General features: G+C 34.8%; 1 long non-coding RNA gene across 1 annotated transcript; it reads right to left on the minus strand.

Annotated features, from left to right (window-relative positions):
- Positions 1-3,835: 3,835 nt before the first annotated feature.
- Positions 3,836-6,392, minus strand: LOC116168917. The gene is made up of 2 exons (XR_004144874.1): positions 5,203-6,392; positions 3,836-5,145 (listed from the first exon to the last, which is right to left on the minus strand). It is a non-coding gene; the product is annotated as an uncharacterized LOC116168917 (long non-coding RNA).
- Between the last annotated feature and the right edge of the window lie 3,512 nt (positions 6,393-9,904).

Genomic DNA, 9,904 nt, shown 5'->3' on the forward strand with positions numbered 1-9,904 from the left:
TTTATTTTGTGGAATTAAAGTGAATCATAATTAAATTTCATATTAAGGGAGGCGAACTCAGAAGGGTTCCACGATTGGTAGGGTCACCATCAACCAAAATAAGCTGCGTTCGCAGTAAAAATTATTGAACCATTTAAATTTAAGAAATAAATGACCATTTCTCGTTGGGAAGTAATTACTCATGTCCGAGTTTTAGGTTTAAGTTATTTAAAAATTACTGTAGCTGAGGAAATGCATACTAAGTAACCCAATAATTTCCGTGTCTGTTTTTATTTCAATATATCAAAAGTCATTTCTGTCGTTGTTATTGAATTGGATAGTACAAACAACAAAGATACCCTTATTGGAGCAATTTATTATTTCAGCTGGGGGAGGTCCCTTAAGCAAACCTACATGAACATGTAAAGTAAATGAGCGAACCGATTGAGCTAGTTACCGGAGCAAATTATTTCAATGTTATATTTTTGTGTGACGTGTACATTATCTAATTAGATGTGCGCTGATGATGATCGAATTGTCGTCGAAACGCATACGTTTGGTTTTCTAACTAAGCGCCTTGCAAAAAAGCAATAAACAACGAAGCTATCAACAAGTGATTTGGTTACTCCTAATGTGGCTCATCAGTGGTGATGTATGTATATTCAAGCTGCAGAATATTACAGGAAGATATATCCCCGCTAACAATGCCCTTTATGGCAAAATTACACGATTGAAGTAACTTTAATTACGCACGTATTTGCTGAAAGCAATTAGCTAATTCTTGCACGGCAAATACTAAGCACCAAATTATATTTACATACGATACAATTGGCTAATCCCCACTCACATAACCTTCTGCGGTCTAAAACTTTACGACGCATTTTATACCGAAAATTCGTTCGTTCGTATCAAAGTGACCACAATGCCACATAAAATCTCCGTGGAATTTACTCCCTCAGGTAATAACATAAATCGTATCCAGTATAATTAAAACGATTTGGAAATCCCTTAAGTAATGTTTTCGGATGCGCTCAGAACTCAATTGCAAGCAGCAGAAATAATTAGCATTTAAAGACACTAACAGTGTAAAGTGTCAAACTTTACATTGTAACTGACCTAAAAAACGAATATAAAGAACGCCTTATACGTACCTATAACAAATCAAATAAAGTGAGCGTTCTGATTGATTTCTTTCTTTATACCTTTAATTTTCTGCGCGAGAAAGCCCTTTCAACCTAACAATTAGACCTCTATCGAAGTATACCTACCGCTAATAAATTGCGAATTACCGGAATCAGGGATTTTGCTCTAATTGAAGTAATGACTCGTAAAAACAATCCACGTTTCAAATGAATCGTTCTCATAATTTACAAGCATTAATCACGTAACACGTTTTCGTCGATTTGAAAATGCCACAATTGAAATTCTCAATTCTCCAGTTAATGGTTCTGTTAACGTATGTGTAAATAAGTTTATCAGTGTATTAGGGTTTCAAATCGATTTGAAATTACATTAGAACCGAGTAAAAGAAAATCTATAGATTATAGTTATTTATTTTCTCTTTTTCCATTGGTATCAGTGTTATCAGTAATAAAATAATAAAATAATGAATAGAAATTTATGAGGCATCTGTTGTGCTGCTCCTATTTTTCGAGGCAGTGAATTTGGTACCATCCCCAATGAAAGTACTGAATAAATAAAATGTAACTTGTTGTATAAAGTAGTGACCCATTTAATTTTATTTTCTTTATATAGGATTGTTTTACCTCAACCCCATTTACTGACAGTGGCGGACTGGCAAATTGAACTGGCCCGGGCAACCGAACAGCACCGGACACATAACGGGGGGTTGGTTATACCCGAAATTTTTCTCCAAAGTAACCCCCTAAAACAGCATTTTAAAGCATTTGCACTTATTCCACAATCGATTACAAATGTAGTTTTTGGGGGGGGGGGGGACCCGACACCGTACGACCGTTGACCGCACCGGCGGGGCCCAAAGTACAGCGGCCCACCGGGCACTTGCCCAGTTGCCCGCCGGCCTAGACCGCCACTGTTTACTGATATGTTATTCTATTCCAGCAAAAAGTCATCTTAAGGAAAAAAGAACGGTTTCACAGTTTAATAAAGATTCTTGACTTATTATTTATCATTTTGCCTCAAGCTTAAGAGACCAGAAGAGGATCAGCTAGCCGGAATACATTTACACTTATAACTACCACACCCCATTTAATTAAGATATAGGTAGGATGGGGGAGAATAAGTAAATAGTAACATCCGTTACACCCCAAGGGTTTGTCCTTGGTCCTATATTATTCAACATTTTTTTAATGATTTATTTAACTGTTCCGGATCATCTTCATGCGATATCACCACATATGCACTAGTAGTGCTAGTGTGCCTTGTAATGATCAAGAGTTAGAAATTAATTTAAAAGATGCGTGATCAACTCTTATTAATTGGTTTAATGAAAATAAACTTTTAAGCAATTTGGAAAAAACAAACATTCTTGTTTATAAGAAAAATCGGGTGTTCTTTCGTCTTCAAAATTTCTTTCTTCAATTCTCGCCGGATTGTACTGCTGTAAACATTTCTGTAACTATAAAGCCATTTTGAAAATGAATTGCTATTTAATACCTGAAAGTAAGGTGCCATACGTATGGGGCCATTAGGGTTCTGTTTTTTTATTTTGAAAAATATTTAACCAAGATCTAACACGTTGATTTAATTATTTATCAGGTCAAAAAATGCGTATGTATTTTGAGAAATTGTTTTTTTCATATTTTGATTTTGTCGAAATTTTTCTATCGTAAGGGATTTTTTTATTTCAGATTATTAAAAAAAATTCGAAAATGTTACTACTCCACGCAGCTGTGTACATTGAAAAAAGTAGAATTCTTTCCCCTGAAAAAGAGGTGTTTTTTTTCAAAAATCGTAAATATCTCGGAAACGGCTCAACTCTACGTGCTTTAAAAAACTCTCTCCTTTTTTATTATAAAAAAAGGTATGTTTCCCCTACTACTTTTTTTCGCAAAAACAATATTATAAAACGGAAAACAGTTTTCCCGTTTTTTCTCGGAAAATGTGTGATGTAAAAAAGTGTAGGTAGATACAAAAGTTATTCATTTGCAAAACACAACTTTTTACTCCTTTCAACCCCAAAGATTTTGACCGCGGAAAAATGCAGCTGTTCATTCAATTTTTCGATATAGGATTCAGCCTAGTTTACTTCAATGAGACATGGAAAAAACCCAAAATTTGTTTTTTAGAATAAATTGATACATAGAAAAAACAGTTCCAAATTAGGTACGCCCGCGATCAGATTTTTGTCGTTTTTCATTAGCACGTTGCTATTCCTCAAGGACTTCAATCCTTTGTTCATAACTTTAAGCTTCAAGAATAGCCACGTGCTAATGAAAATTAATCGAAAAATGGCAAAAAAAAACTGATAGTGGACAAGTCTATAGTTTGTAACCTTTCAAAATGTCATATACCAAAAAATCCTCTTTGAAGTAATTACGTCATGCTAAAAAAATAAGGGTGCTATATAAAAAAAATTATTGATGACGTTATAGATCTGTGAAATATGGCGCAAAGGAAAAACGTTTGGGACGCACACTGTATATTGTGACTCCTGCCAGTGGACTGTTTTTGATTTGTAATAAATCTGGTCGCACTAATTGTGTAATTTGGAACTGGGCCAAAGTGCAGCGACCTCATCCCACACTTACCTGAACTCGAATTTGAAGCAGGAATTTCATTTACCATGTCTGCTGCATAATATCCAAATTGGCATTACCTAAATAGTAAAAGGTAAGGGACGAATTATAAAGGTTGTAGAAATAATACAAACATAGTAGGAAACAATTATTTATCTATTATAAAACACTTTGGGTATCTTGCAAATTGCAATACACAATGAGCTAACACAAAGTCACTGATGTGTAATTGAAATCAAGCTTATATATCTCAAAAATATTTGAGAGGGTTTTGTGAGGGGGACGGTGAGCGAAAACAATATTCATATTAATGACAAAAATATACAATAAATATTACTTTATCACATCATTTAAATCTATCCAATTATATTAGTAAATTACACAAACACAAACTTTTTCATCTTATTACAAAAATATGGTGAAGATATAAGTTGTATAAATAGTGCATTTTACAGACAATAGTCATGTAATACTAGACAATTTTTAAAAATACACTTAATTCGTAATTTCAATATTTTACAAAATGTAATTCTTATTTTAACTAGTTTTTAACTATAGTCATAAAGAGAATTGGGGGTACGTACATTAATATACTATTAAAATTGCAATGCAGACTCAATAACAGCCATGAAAAACATTAATTAAAACATTTATGTATATGTAACGTAAGTATTGGTATATAGTTGATGATATGCAATTGTGCAGAGGATTATTTGTGTATCATTTATAACAATAACACAAAGACATATTGGTAACTTTCAGTCGCTTTGTATTTACGAACCATGTTTTTTCATGAGCATAACGGGTATTGCTTCCATTAGATAGTATGCGAAATTAAACGCAGAAGTTTTGTTAATAATAAATCAATTTGCAACATAATTAATAAATTCATTTGCATGTAAAACAAATTCAGTTGTACGAGTATTAGTAATGTAAATTTATGTAGATTATGTATAAATTTATTTATACAAATATTGCTGCTAAGCGTAAATAAAATTGGTTATGTACAAATTATACTAAAATAAGCTGCAAACTCAATTTGATAACCACAAAATGATACCTTCGATTGGATCGCCTAAAAAAGAGTTACCATCCGGAATGCACTCGTATCTGCAAAACGTATAAACATATATCTACAAATTATCCTTCCTACCCCTAACTATGTACAATAACTGCCTGTTGCTGCTGTACAACTGTTAATAGATTGTGGGCATGGCACATTTCTTTACAACTGAGTAGAAACTCTTTATCGAAAAATCCAATTTGCGTACCTACGTTAATACTTATAAAAGGAACCTTTTTGCTTCGAATCATAGTACAGCATCCATCCAATTCCAAAATGGACCGAAAGTAAGCGCAGACATTCCACTGGAGCGTAATCACTTCGCATGGTGTATATTGGGATTGGATCCAGTATGAATACAAGATGAATCGCGCAGGGAGGTTTCTGATTACGGTATTATTTAGTGGGATTTTGGAAACGTTTTGAGTTAGAATACATCACCTAGTAGAGTTCAATTCCGTACAAAATGAACAATATGGCATATTTACAAGGTCTTGAAGTAAATATACAGGGAAGTCTCGTTACAACTACTGCATTTGGACCATTTGGTTTAAATTACGTTGCCGAATGAAACGTAAACGAGGAAATTGACGTTCGTTGTTTATTTCATTTAGCCTTTATAATATTAAACGTAAAAGCTCACGCCCTTATGAGTGTCCAAATGACAACCAAATTTATGCTTGACGTACATAACGGGAATAAAAGGTGAAAATCAAAACATCACAGCCTATTATCAAGCTAGGAACGTGCTAACAAAATAATCATGAATGAACATTAATAAATAAAGCAGAAAAATTTTCACGATTTACATTTAGAACGCCTACGAGCAACAGCCGTGCGTTCTGTGTGACCGAAGCGTTTTGCTTTAGCGATCGAATGACGAATGTTCACGCCAAGTCGCAATTTGGTTTAACAGCGCAACTTTTCCGGGTAACATTAGGACGGTTGCAAAATGAAGAAAAGTCACATTTTTCAATTACATAAGTTAGTAAAACACGATCATCCTTATTTCACTATATCGTTAATTAAAATACACTTCTCTCATTGAAGGCGATCGTAACGACAAATTAAGTTCTACAACTTGCATAAAATTTACGTTACGCACAGAAATGCGATAATGAAAAGCGACAAAACTGTGGGAAAGTTGCCAATAATCGTTGTGCATCTACTGGCATTTATTTCAGCGTAAGCGGGCGTATTGACAAACGATGTCCTGGGGGCCTGCGTGGAGGGCTTTGTCTCATCTACACACGGTAATTCGGAAATGGGAATTTGAAATAAGTGGCGTAGATGCGGATCGTCCGGCTGTGAAATTGTCACCTGATTCTGCAGAGAGCTCTGCTGTTGCTGGTAATCATCTTCGTCATCATAATATACTAAATTGTCATCGTATTCGTCATAGCCAGCGGCTGAATTAAGAGGATTGAGCAGAGAATCCCCGTCGTCAAGTAGGGTGGTGCCGACAGATCCCGATTTAGTTGAAAATAAGGAAGTGGTTGGTTCGTGGTGATCGTCCTTCATCTCTAAATGGCACGTCAGTTTATCTAGCGTTTCACGGATTACCTGATTTTTTGTTTTATTTCTCAAGGAGTGCATCCAGATTAATCGGCAGTCACAAACGAATTTGTTATCTGAAACAAAAACCTTAATTAGAAAATGTGAGAGCGACGGAAGTTATTATCAGATTTTAATTCATCTGATAAAGGGAAATAATACAAACGAATGAATTTTAATATCCTCCCCGAATAAAAGTTAGTGGCAAGAGAAATTCGAAAATCGCTGAAATTTATTCTACTGGTGCGGATAATCAATAATTTCGTAACTATACACTTTATTCGAAAAGCGCTTTTCCGGATACTATTCCAATTCGAAAGTTTTACTTTCTTTTGCGGAAGTTTAATTTCTTTGATTTATTGTGCTGCAGTGTTACATGGATCAAACTTCAACAAAGCGCTGAGTGAAGGATTGCTTCCACTGATAAATGTGTAACAGCTGAACCGAAAACATATATGGTCAAGTTCAAGTCGTAACTACAAAAGTGCCATGGGTGCTTTTAAAAATGTAACAAACAACAATTGATACAAACAGGCATAAAGTTTATTGATAACGTAGATCACATGGATACTAAATTCTAAGGTCATTACCAATATTTGAAAAGAAGTTTCAATGGTTACAATGAACAGATCATATGTTTGTTTGTACAAGTATGTATTAAGGAAAAGGGAATTGGCCGCGGCTATAGCCAGGGGAACGGGTCTTCCAGTGAAACAACCACCGGGGTATGACAAAGCTCATATAATTTTTGGGCGCCAGATGTGCGCAAGTAAAAATATAAACTAAAAATATAATCAGAATACAAGCTTTCTGAATCCTCGGACACTAGTGGTACAAGACTGTCGTGGCAATGAATCCATATATACAAATAATATTTAATATCGTAAATAAAGAACTGGACATTATAAGCATGTTTCACTTTATTAAATGCAAATCTTCATCACAGCAGATTAGTGATTATTTATAAGGTATACTTAATCTAAACTCGATTACAGACAGGAAGAGAAACAATTTCACTAGCTGTATTACCTCGCACTTTTGTATTCAAGATATCAATTGCAGATCACTTCGTCACGGCATCGGCAAAGATAAACGGCAAGATAAACTAACGACAAAAGCAATTACCTATAACTATACAGGTTACCTGCACGCTTGCAATTTCCGGTATTTGAGATAAACATGTGCGTAGCGATTCTTCGATCTTATATACAATGTAAAATGTCAAAATCAGACCCAAATCAAATCCATTCAAACTTACGTACGCCATTAATAAATGAGTTTCGGATTGTGATATAGGTAAAAGAATGATAAGTAATTAAATTAAATCATACGGCATAACCTACAAAAACGTTTTAATAAAGAGGAATCCTACGGAAATAACTTTACTGAACGAGGATAAGGCCACTCCCCATTCGCGTGAAGGCGCTTAGATAATTAATTTAAACAATTTAGAATTTAATAACTCTGGAATTTTTCAATATATCAAGGTGGACGATGGGAAAAACAAATAGGGATAGGACTCGGAATGATACAACAAGGGAGATCAGCGAAGTAACTAATGGTTTAAAGAGAGTTTAGGAGCGAAGGCTGCAATGGCTTGGACATGTAATGAGCAGGGAAGACGGATATGTTGGAATGGTGGGCAAAATGCAGGTGGATGGGAGGAAGCAGCGAGAAATACAGTATACAGTCTGTGAAAAGGGAATGCAAATTTTTGACTTCTAAAAATGTAGCTGCTAATCAAAGAACTTTGGGTCTGTGGATTATTTAAAAAAATTATGTACATAGGTAAAGGTGTCCTAAACAACATACTAAAAGTACTGATCCATGAAGGTGGAGCTAATAGGTGAGGGGGGTGTAAAGGTCCCTTTTTTCAGTTTTCCATAAATACCTCGTAAACGGTGGCCCATAGTAATCTACATAAAATTGTCCACACAAAAGGTTCACTTTTCGCTGGAATCAGTATTTACAAATGTATTTCAGAAAAGGAAAGCTATTAATAGTCAATTCTACGCATCATGAATGTGATAGTTATGTATTAATAAGTCAATAGGGAATATGCATGTGGTTTAAATTTACTTGATTCTTTCTCCAGCAAATATTTATTGTCCTGACATTATACTTAAACCATTAGTTTCTTATTTAGTTTGTTTTTAATTGCTAAAAATGTTAATTCAAAAGTGCAAAATAAGCGAACGAAATTCAAATTTGCGAAACGCTTCACTATTGGACGAATGAAAGTGACGTCAAATGCCACGCGATCGCATTTGTTGTGTCAATATTCATAAGTACTTAGTCCAGTCAAATTACAGTTTGGGCAGATTGAGCTGGGTGTGTTCATTTCACTCAAAGAAATCAAGTGTCTTTTATGTAAAAAGATCCGCTGAATCTGAAAATCATAGTCCCCCTAGCCGAAAACTCCCGGAATATATTGTTATGTATAACCAAAAACGAAGAAAAAATGGCAAGATGTCGTTTCTTTTCGCATTTGACTTCAATTATCTCGTTAACTATTACTCTAAGGGAAAAAATGAAGAGAAATGAATTGGTTTAGAATTGAATTTTCTAAGAGATACAGTGGGTATGAAACGTTCATTTTCAAATGGTCGTGGCTTGTGACGTCATCCAAGGCCCGCTGAAAATGTGGCGGCGTTTAAACACATCGAATAAAGTTAACGTTTTAAATATTATTTTACAAGTTAAATTGAATTGTTCTAACAGTGTTTACTCTTTTTACTATGTTAGAACGATGTAAAAAAGCGATTATAAAATTTAAAAAATTACATGCATATTCCCTATTGAGCCACGCGAGCGGAGTTCTTCAAGCCTACTGAAACAATCTGAATCAAGCACCTAGGTAACTGGGGGGGGGGGGGGTCACAGTGTTCAAACTTTCTTCATACATGAAAATAGAACCGGAAATTTGCTGGCTACCAATGAATCGTTTTGATTCCAAAATCTACGGCTGGTTGATAAGTTTTTGGAATGAGGGTATTCAGTGGGGTGGGGTCATTGAACCATTCTTGAATCTTGGCTCGATCTCGTAAGTCGCTCTGTTGACGTGATAGCTAGAAATCAACGTGCCGAATTTTCCAAAGAACTGTCATACAAAAAATAACGATGAAGAGGTTGCAGAGTTTTTGACCGATGAAGTAACTCCATTCCCCACGGCTGTATATTGCTCGAGGTTGAAATTCGAAAAGAGAAGAAGCCATCCCTCTTATACACGACCGGAGAAAAGCATTAGATAAACTTTTCAAAAATTATGCAAATAATTTCAAGACCTTCCTTATCCTATAGCGCATAATTTCTTTACAAAAAACAAACCAATTAAAACAAATTACAATCCAGCTATAAACAACAATTAAATATCGCCCGAACTACGCAAATTTGCACAACAATATGCAACTGAAAATATAAGCTCAATTGTGGAAATAAAAATATCACAAAGCGAAAGAACAACTCAAACCTTTAAATCCAAAATGAAATCACAGAAGAAGGGAAACTTTTCTAGCAGGTCCGTTGAAACATTGTTTTACAAATGCCTGTCACTACTATAATGTGTCCTTAATTTTGTTAAAAGCGGCAA

Source organism: Photinus pyralis, unplaced genomic scaffold (genome assembly GCF_008802855.1).
Source record: "Photinus pyralis isolate 1611_PpyrPB1 unplaced genomic scaffold, Ppyr1.3 Ppyr1.4_LG4, whole genome shotgun sequence".
Taxonomy (NCBI): domain Eukaryota; kingdom Metazoa; phylum Arthropoda; class Insecta; order Coleoptera; family Lampyridae; genus Photinus; species Photinus pyralis.